The sequence below is a fragment of the Schistocerca americana genome, chromosome 1, assembly GCF_021461395.2.
Source record: "Schistocerca americana isolate TAMUIC-IGC-003095 chromosome 1, iqSchAmer2.1, whole genome shotgun sequence".
Classification (NCBI taxonomy): domain Eukaryota; kingdom Metazoa; phylum Arthropoda; class Insecta; order Orthoptera; family Acrididae; genus Schistocerca; species Schistocerca americana.
Genome location: NC_060119.1, coordinates 547,814,055 through 547,823,385, shown reverse-complemented (window position 1 = coordinate 547,823,385; position 9,331 = coordinate 547,814,055). Strand labels below are relative to the sequence as shown.

At 45.8% G+C, this 9,331-nt stretch overlaps 1 non-coding gene across 1 annotated transcript; it reads right to left on the bottom strand.

Moving 5' to 3' along the window:
- Positions 1 to 365: 365 nt before the first annotated feature.
- Trnat-ugu lies at positions 366 to 439 on the bottom strand. The gene has a single exon. It is a non-coding gene; the product is annotated as a tRNA-Thr (tRNA).
- Between the last annotated feature and the right edge of the window lie 8,892 nt (positions 440 to 9,331).

Below are 9,331 nucleotides of genomic sequence, written 5' to 3'. Positions count from 1 at the left end.
TTTTTAAAGCCTCTCCTATGCAGGCCAGTCCGCTGCTCGTGGTCTCGCGGTAGTGTTCTCGTTTCCCGAGCCCGGGGTCCCGGTTTCGATTCCCGGCGGGTTCAGGGATTTTCACCTGCCTCGAGACCACTGGCTGTTGTTGTGTCGTCTTCATCATCATCATTCATCCCCATTACGGTCGGAGGAAGGCAATGGCAAACCACCTCCTCTAGGAACTTGCCTAGTACAGCGGTGCGGGTCTCCCGCATCGTCCCCTACGCTCTGTCAAGGACCATGCAGCTCGTTAGAATGAATTTACAATGAAATGAACACTCTTAGCTGCTTACAGGCGTTGACATACGTCAACGGGGACAGATGAAAATGTGTGCCCCGACCGGGACTCGAACCCGGGATCTCCTGCTTACAGGGCAGACGCTCTATCCATCTGAGCCACCGAGGACACAGAGGATAGCGCGACTGCAGGGCTTTATCTCTAGCACGCCTCCCGCGAAACCCACATTCTCAACGTATTGTCCCGCACTACATCGGTAGTGCCTCCGCCCATTATACTCATTACCCGCGGCGCGTTGGCGATTCCCGTAAGAGTTCGGGCACTGTTTGTGCATTCGCACAGAAGAAGAAGATGGTCAAGTGGCCGGTGAGCCTTAACTATATATATACTAAGATGGTATCTGTTCTTTCGGACATGTCCGAAAGAACGGATACCATCTTAGTATAATAAGTTTTGTTTCCCTACGGTGTCCTCGTGTGTTCACTGAGTGCATTGCGACTTGCTAGTCAGTTAGTGTGTGACAGTCCAAACAGTAGGTCGTGAATGGATGATGGGACTTACGAATGCAGAAAAAGCCGCCATACTCGTGGTGTATGGAGAGTGTCGGAAGACTGCAGTTTGTTGGTGTACGGTGTATGCGGCAAGATATCCCAATAGACGTCAACCATCTCGGCAATTATTTATCAAACTCTTCAGCCAGTTACGTGAAAGTGGTAATGTAGCACCTACAATAACGTAACAGAAGGAAACAAGTGGCGACAAAAGAGGGGGAAATTAATGTTCTTGCATCTGTCGCAGTTGATCCGCATGTTAGCTGCCGCTCAATCGCGCGGGGAGTGGCTTGCTTTGGACAAGTGCCCTACGCATTCTCTATCGACATAGGTTCCATCCCCATTACATCTCTTTCCATCAAGACCGCCACGGAAACGATTATGAAAAGTATTGTACGTGGGCATTAAGACAGAACATTCCAGATGTATCATATATCTTGTTCAGTGACGAAGCCACATTTACCAACCATGGCCAGATAAACCGCCAAAACATGCCTTACTGGTTTGTTGACAATCCCTGTTGACTTCGTCGAATTGTTCAAATGGCTCTGAGCACTATGGGACGTAACATCAGAGGTCATCAGTCCCCTAGAACTTAGAACTACTTAAACCTAACTAACTTTATGACATCACACACATCCAAGCCCGAGGCAGGATTCGAACCTGCGACCGTAGCAGGCGCGCGGTTCCGGACTGAAGCGCCTAGAACCGCTTGGCCAACGCGGCCGACTTGACTTCGTCAGTTGGAACGTCAGCGTTCATGGAGTGTAAACGTGTGGACTGGGATAGTCAACCTTCAGCTCACAGGACCGGTTTTGATAGAAGGAACACTGAACGCACACAATTACCGCAGCCTCCTAACATACCATCTTCCATGGATGCTAGAGGAGGAGAGGAGATTAGTGTTTAACGTCCCGTCGACAACGAGGTCATTAGAGACGGAGCGCAAGCTCGGTTAAGGGAAGGATGGGGAAGGAAATCGGCCGTGCCCTTTCAAAGGAACTATCCCGGCATTTTCCTGAAGTGATTTAGGGAAATCACGGAAAACCTAAATCAGGGTGGCCGGAGACGGGATTGAACCGCCGTCCTCCCGAATGCGAGTCCAGTGTGCTAACCACTGCGCCACCTCGCTCGGTATGGATGCTAGAGGACGTTCGTCTGCAGCCTAGGAGGAGACCTTTGGTACCAACATGATGGCTATTCAGCCCATACTGCACGAAGTACTACAGCACGTCTTCACGAATAGTTTCCGAATCGTTGGACTGGACGCAGAGGACCTGCACCTTAGCCGCGCGGAGTGGCCGCGCGGTTTAGGGCGTCATGTCATGGATTGCGCGGCCCGTCCCGCCGGAGGTTCGAGTCCTCACTCGGGCATATGTGCGTGTGTGTGTTGTTCTTAGCTTAAGTTAGTCTAAGTAGTGTATAAGTCTAGGGACCGATGACCTCAGCAGTTTGGTCCCTTAGGAATTCCCACACTTTTGAACATTTCTTGAACCTGTACCTTAGCCGGTCCGTTCCCCGCATTTGACGCCTGTAGACTTTTTTCTGTGAGGTAAGCTAAAAAACGCTGCCTTCAAGGACATACCAAATACATCCGATAAATGCAATGACGTATTACCGGCAGCCTGGTCGGACATCTCCGCTAAAATGCTAGCACGTGTGTAGTAGTCGTTCCACACCCACTGGAAGTGCGCAGTGCTACTGCTGTGGTCATTTTGAACACAACCTGTGATGATTAATTGTCTCGTTACTGGTCATAATCCATATAACTAGGGCATGCGCTGTGCTACCACGGGAATTAAAAAAGTAGCGGTGTGGGACGTTTTCAAAATACGAAGGTTGGAACTTTAATAGTGGCAACTATTATTTACAGCTCGTAAAAAATTGATACGTGTTTCAAAGTTTTACTGACCTTAATAGTAGTCACCAGCATTGTGTATAACCCGTTGCCAGCGATGTGGAAGTCGTAGGATACTCTTAGCAGTGCCAGTTGTGTTGACAGTTCGAGCGGCGCGGTCTATTGCCCGACGAATTTGTAGCAGTTTTTATTGGCTTGGTGCAGTACTGACTTCATAAAATAAAATAATTTGTTTCTTTGGAATAAATATTTTCTTGGCGTCGCAGCTACCACTCCCAGCTACTCACTCCCAGGCTTTCAGTGGTAGCAGAGCAGTGGTTCTCCGAGTGCTGCCAAAAACATTGTTAAAAAATTAGATTTTGTGTCTGGTAAGAGAAAACATTTGTACCTTTTGTGGTTTGTTTAACACAGTGTCTACTTCTGAGTTTATTATTCTAGGTACTCTTGTCACCAGGTATGGAACTGAGAGGTATACCGGGGACATCATTTATAAAAAAGAAAGAAATATGGTATGAATTAGATATCCGTGGTCAATCAGCGGAGAATAGAATGAGAGAGCTACGCCCTTTACCGGTCACCACTGCCAGCGTTGGTGAGGTAAGTACCGCTCTGGGTATTTGTCCTGTCTTGCAGGACAAGGTGCAGGAAAACATCGATTTCTTAGGGTGTAGTAGTCTGTCTCAAACTCAAATTTACCGAGTGCAGGTTCAGATTATGTATCTGTGTAACTGAGACCACGACTTAAATTTGTGGAATACTGATGAGGAACAAGTCCTGGTAACTGGTGAATTACAAAAACATGATCATGTAACTGCAAATTAGAATTAATGTATTACAGTGGCATAGGGTATTTTTCGATGTTAAGTGTGGTGTCACCGCCAGACACCACACTTGCTAGGTGGCAGCCTTTAAATCGGCCGCGGTCCGTTAGTATACGTCGGACCCGCGTGTCGCCACTGTCAGTGATTGCAGACCGAGCGCCGCCACACGGCAGGTCGAGAGAGACATCCTAGCACTCGCTCCAGTTGTACAGCCGACTTTGCTAGCAATGGTTCACTGACAAATTACGCTCTCATTTGCCGAGACGATAGTTAGCATAGCCTTCAGCTACGTCATTTGCTACGACCTAGCAAGGCGCCATTATCAACTGCTATTTATCTTGTGATGCATGTACCGTCAGACCGATGTTCACCAATTATGGATTAAAGTTAAGTATTCCAGAAGCTACGTACTATTTTTGCTACTATAAAGACCTTGTCATTTTCCAGACCTCACGTCATCCTGCGTGAGCTTAAACGCGTGCCTTTCGGCTACCCGTCATTGTGGATTGGCTGTCTTGCCAGTCCACAACATTAAGATTGAATTTTGCTCCTCAGTGACGTGTAAGTCAAGATCGGCGGATGGATTGGTGGATGGGGTGGTACAGACCTGTCTAATTTACTAAATTACCTAACCTTATTTCCCAAGATTCAGAGCATTGGTAGTTTCACTATTCACATAGCTCAAGAAATTATTAAGCACTTGTAGTTTTCCACTTGATTGGAGCACTATGCCAGTGCAGTTCAAATTTCCTCTTCAGTTTCTTCAAGTAATATATCCCTTAACTTAGGCTAGCTTGCGTAGAGTGAGTGCTGTGGTTTTGAGTAATGTAAAGGGGGGGGGGGGGGGTTACACTGAAAGACTGACGAGTTGAGGTTGTTCAAGGAATTTTATACAGCAGGCTTAGGAACGAGTTTGCCTGTCGACATTTATGCCGTGTACAGGACGGCGATGAAACACTTACCCACTACATCAAGCAGATTAGAACCGCTACCTCTGCGTTGTACTGATAGGTTATTGAAGCAGAAGCTTTAAATAATATTTTGGAGGGAGTATGATTTGTGAATTGTTCACGATATAGTTTATCGATAAACTTTGTACCTTTTCTGACCTTGACAGAATTGCTGCAAGTATAGAGAGCATTCGCTTAAGCAATCAAAAACACGATACTAGGGATCAGGTCTACCAGTCTGCCTTTTAAAACTCATTGAGTTCACAAACAAGAGGGAGGTGCGACTCGACCTAATAGGAATTTTTATCATTGTGCAAGTATTAAACCAAAACATTTTGTTCAAGATTGTCCATTCTGAGCCGACCGGGGCGGCCGAGCGGTTCTAGGCGCTTCAGTCTGGAACCGCGCGACCGCTACGGTGGCAGGTTCGAATCCTGCCTCGGGCATGGATGTGTGTGATGTCCTTAGCTTAGTTAGGTTTAAGTAGTTCGAAGTTCTAGGGGACTGATGACCTCAGATGTTAAGTCCCATAGTGCTCAGAGCCATTTGAACCATTTGTCCATTCTGACATGAGAGATTTCAGTAAAGCTGACGCCACAGGAGCACTGGCCGAGTTTGTGGAGGCTGCCACTCTTCCGTTTGTGTGCACAGCTATTCATCATGAACCAATGTGCGCCTTGTTGCACTCGAGCAGCACTATTTCCATCCTGTAGTATGAAAGGTATCTTAAGTATTGGTATATATGAAATTCTCTCTATCGCAATCATTTACTTAACAGCGTCGCTCTGTGAACGGACAAGCATTGTCATTGACCCGCCAGATGTGCAGTGGCGTGAGCATTCAGAGTTGGTCATAGCCACTCAATTTTGTTGTTGCAAGACGTTTGTCCACCAGTGTTTCGCTAGGTTGTGACTTAATCAGGAGGATTATCTTGGTCCCTGATCATGCTGGGAAGGAATCCTAAGTTAACTTTCTGACTAACAACGTGTATAGATTATATAAATGTAACTGTAGGCAAATTAACAAAGTTCAAGGAATTTGTGTTAAATTTGATTTTGCTCACTTGAAAGAAGAGGTAGTCGAACGAATTTTAAAGATTCTCATCCATTTTCAGGATCTATTGAGCCATAGCTGTGGGTTACTGATAAGACTCAATACAGATTCAGTTGTCCTTGCGTCAGGCACCATACCGCTTGTATCCTCCTAAAATGAAAGAGTTACACCATATTATTGATAAGCTGCTGACTGATGGTGTCATTAAGTCCTGTATTTCACCCTACTTTCTGATATCCAAGCGGAATGGCGCAAGCTATAGGTCAGTGGGTGCCAGTCATGATTACCATTGTCCTTAGTGGAAGAATCCAAAACGCCTGACAGCACTGCACCAAATCTATTCAGAATTTTCCTCCACCTAAGAATAAGAAAATTCATGCTTAACTTTTCCCAGTTATGTGCTCCTTTGAATAAGTTGCGCTGTAAAGGGGAAGTTTTTCAGTGGATCAATCTCTGATGCGCTTAAGCTTACACAGCTTCTGTTTTGACACAAAGCTTCTGTTTTGACTACTACAGATTTTGAATGTCCATTCATACGAAAAATCGACGTCTCCAGTGGTGGGACTGCATTTATACGCCTCCAGAAGCACGACGGCGCCAGAAGACCAGATGCGTACGCCTGTAGAGCGTTGTCTGTGGATGAATTAAAATATTGTGTCTACTAGTTAGAGGTGCTAGCAGACTTTTCGCTTTGGAGAAAATTAAGTTTCATCTCGAATATCAGTAATTTCTATTGGAAACTGACAACTAGGCCTTAAGCTAGATGCCTGCGAGACTCCGAAATGTTGGAAAGTTGGTAGGATTGTCGTTGGGCTGTGCTCATGTAGGCTTTCGCTTTTCAGTAAAGCGTATAAGAGGATCAGATAATCAGATCACGGATACCTTGAGTCATTCGAGATCGATGAAGCTGATCTGGAGGAGTTTCAGAGTAACAAACGTGAGGCATGGTTTCGACGATGTTATCCTAAATACCTTCGCTGTTCGATAATTTAAGGGAGAAGCAAGGTCAGGGTCCACAAATAGGCATTATTAAACAGAGGCGTCTCGGCACCTCGGGGGTACACAGTTAAATTACTACTAACTTACAAAAGGGCGCCTTTGTCTTCTCACCCATTACGATATAAAACTGAAAATTTCGCTAATCCTGGATATAGGACTGTCAGGGTTGTAAGGTCGCTAAGCCTGATCATAATACCAATCATGGCTTTCTTCATACAAATCGTGAAGTGAAGCCCACGGAAAAGGTTTCTGTAGATTAAATGGGCCCTCTTAATCGTGCCAAAAGTGGTGAAAGATGTGTACTTATTCCTGTAGATACATTCATCTGTTTTGTGTGGCTTATATAATGTCCCTGCTCTTGTGATTAGCGAGTTTGTTTAGGGAGTTTAGAAAGTACTGCTTTGATAATGCCCTATCCCGTGTTATCACCATTCACTATTACACACAAGCTTCCTTCACCGAATGAGTTATCTGAAATCTTAAATTTGCACTGATTATTTTGCATGCTCACTCTCAAACTACGTCTATAGCTTGATTAAATTTGGCATTTTATTCCGCCACGGTTTAATAGACAGAGCTAGTGACACGCTGATGCTAGCTGCCGCTAAGGAAATAGCTGTTGGCGATTTCATCCTCTGTATTGCCCACAGAGCATCCAAGACAGGTAATTTGGTGAGAGGCTTCTTATAATATACGTTCCAGCTGATTGGCTTTCTGCATCTTTCTTCCATCTTGCTCTGTTTATATTCTCCTTCCTCTCTCTTCTGTATCTATCTTCTCTCTCCCCCTCTTCCTTTTCCACCTGCTAGTACCCCTCTACATATTCCTCCTGTCTCTTGCATCTCCTCCCTCTCCTCTGTGCCTATTTCTTCCTCCCCCTCTTTCTCTCCATCTCCTCCTTCCTCATCTTCCTCTGCACACCTCCTCCTCCCATTCTCTCCCTGTCTACCTCATCCTCCCCCTCTCTATGTCTATCTCCTTGAGCCACCTCACTATCCAGCTTCTCCTCCTGCTGTCTCTGTTCATCCTCTCCTGTCCCCTCGCTCTCTGCACATCACCTTATGCCCCCTCATTCTCTCCATCACTTCTATCCTTTCCTCATCCATGCCCAGCAGCATGTGTAACACCTGCAAAACAAGTCGATAAAGCAGGCTGATCTACTCCCAGCCCGCATCTCGTGGTCGTGCGGTAGCGTTCTCGCTTCCCACGCCCGGGTTCCCGGGTTCGATTCCCGGCGGGGTCAGGGATTTTCTCTGCCTCGTGATGGCTGGGTGTTGTGTGATGTCCGTAGGTTAGTTAGGTTTAAGTAGTTCTAAGTTCTAGGGGACTGATGACCTAAGATGTTAAGTCCCATAGTGCTCAGAGCCATTTTTTTTCTACTCCCACTATATGCCTGCTGTACAGCGCAGCCAACATATCAGTGGTTTGGAAATCATTCTTTTTCTTTTTTTTGCCCATGATGTGTGGGCTTCCATGCAGGACAGGTCGATGTAGCAGGTCGATTCTACACCAACGCAAGTCAGAGGCAGAAAAACCATTTCTTACCCCTGACATACAGTTTGCACTGCAAAGACAGTAGATAAGACATGCCGATACTATGCCTGCATAACGTGTCTGTCAATGGCAGGGGTAGATGAAACCCATTTCTGGCTATATCTCCATTCCCACTGGAAGTAGACATACTAGGGTGCTGATACACATGAAGTTTGCTGTTTAAGTGCCAAATTTGGTTGAAATCGATCCATGGCTTTAATAGATGATCCGAGACTTACATACAAACATGTTGCTCTGTATATATGTGACAAAAGTCATGGCATAGCGATATTCATATATACAGATGGAGATAGCATTGTGTACACAAGGTATAAAAGGGCATTTCTTTGGCGGAGCTGTCATTTGTATTCATGTGATTCATGTAAAAAGGTTTCTAACGTGGTTAAGGCGGCACGATGTGAATTAACAGACTTTGAATGCTGAATAGTAGTTGGAGCAAGGCACATGAGACATCCCATTTCGGAAAACGTTAAGGAATGCAATATCGCAGGTTCCACAGTGTCAAGAGTGTGCATGGAATACCAAATTTCGGGAATTACCTCTCACCATGGACAACGCAATGACCAACGGCCTTCGCTCAAAGACGAAGAGCAGCGTCGTTTCCGTAGAATTGTTAGTGCTAACAGATAAGCAACACTGTGTGAAATAACCGCAGAGATCAATGTGGGACGTACGACGAACGTATCCGTTAGGTCAGTGCAGCGAAGTTCGGCGTTAATGAGCTATGGGAGCTGACGACTGACGTGAGTGCCTTTGCTAACAGCACGACGTCGTCTGCAGCGCCTGTACTGAGCTCGTGGCCGTATGGGTTGGATCCCAGGCAGCTGAAAAACCGTGGCCGGGTCAGATGATTCCCCAATTCAGTTGGTGAAAGCTGATGCTAGGGTTAGAGTGTGGCGCAGACCTCACGAAGCCATGGATTCAAGTTACCAACAAGGCATTGTGGAAACTGGTTGTGGCTCCATATGTGTACATGAAATGGATTGTGTCCTCTGGTTTAACTGACCCGATCGTTGACTGGAAATGATTATGTTCGGCTGCTCGGAGACCATTTGAAGCTATAAATGGACTTAATGTTCGCAAGGAATGATAGAATTTTTATGCATGACAAAGCATCATGTCACTGGGCCGCAATTGTTCAAGAACAATCTGGATAGTTCGTGTGAATAATTTGGTCACCCATTTATGGGACGTAATCGAAAGGTCAGTTCACGTATAAAATCCTACGCTGGCAACATTTTCGCAATTGTGGACGGCTATAAGGGCACCATGAC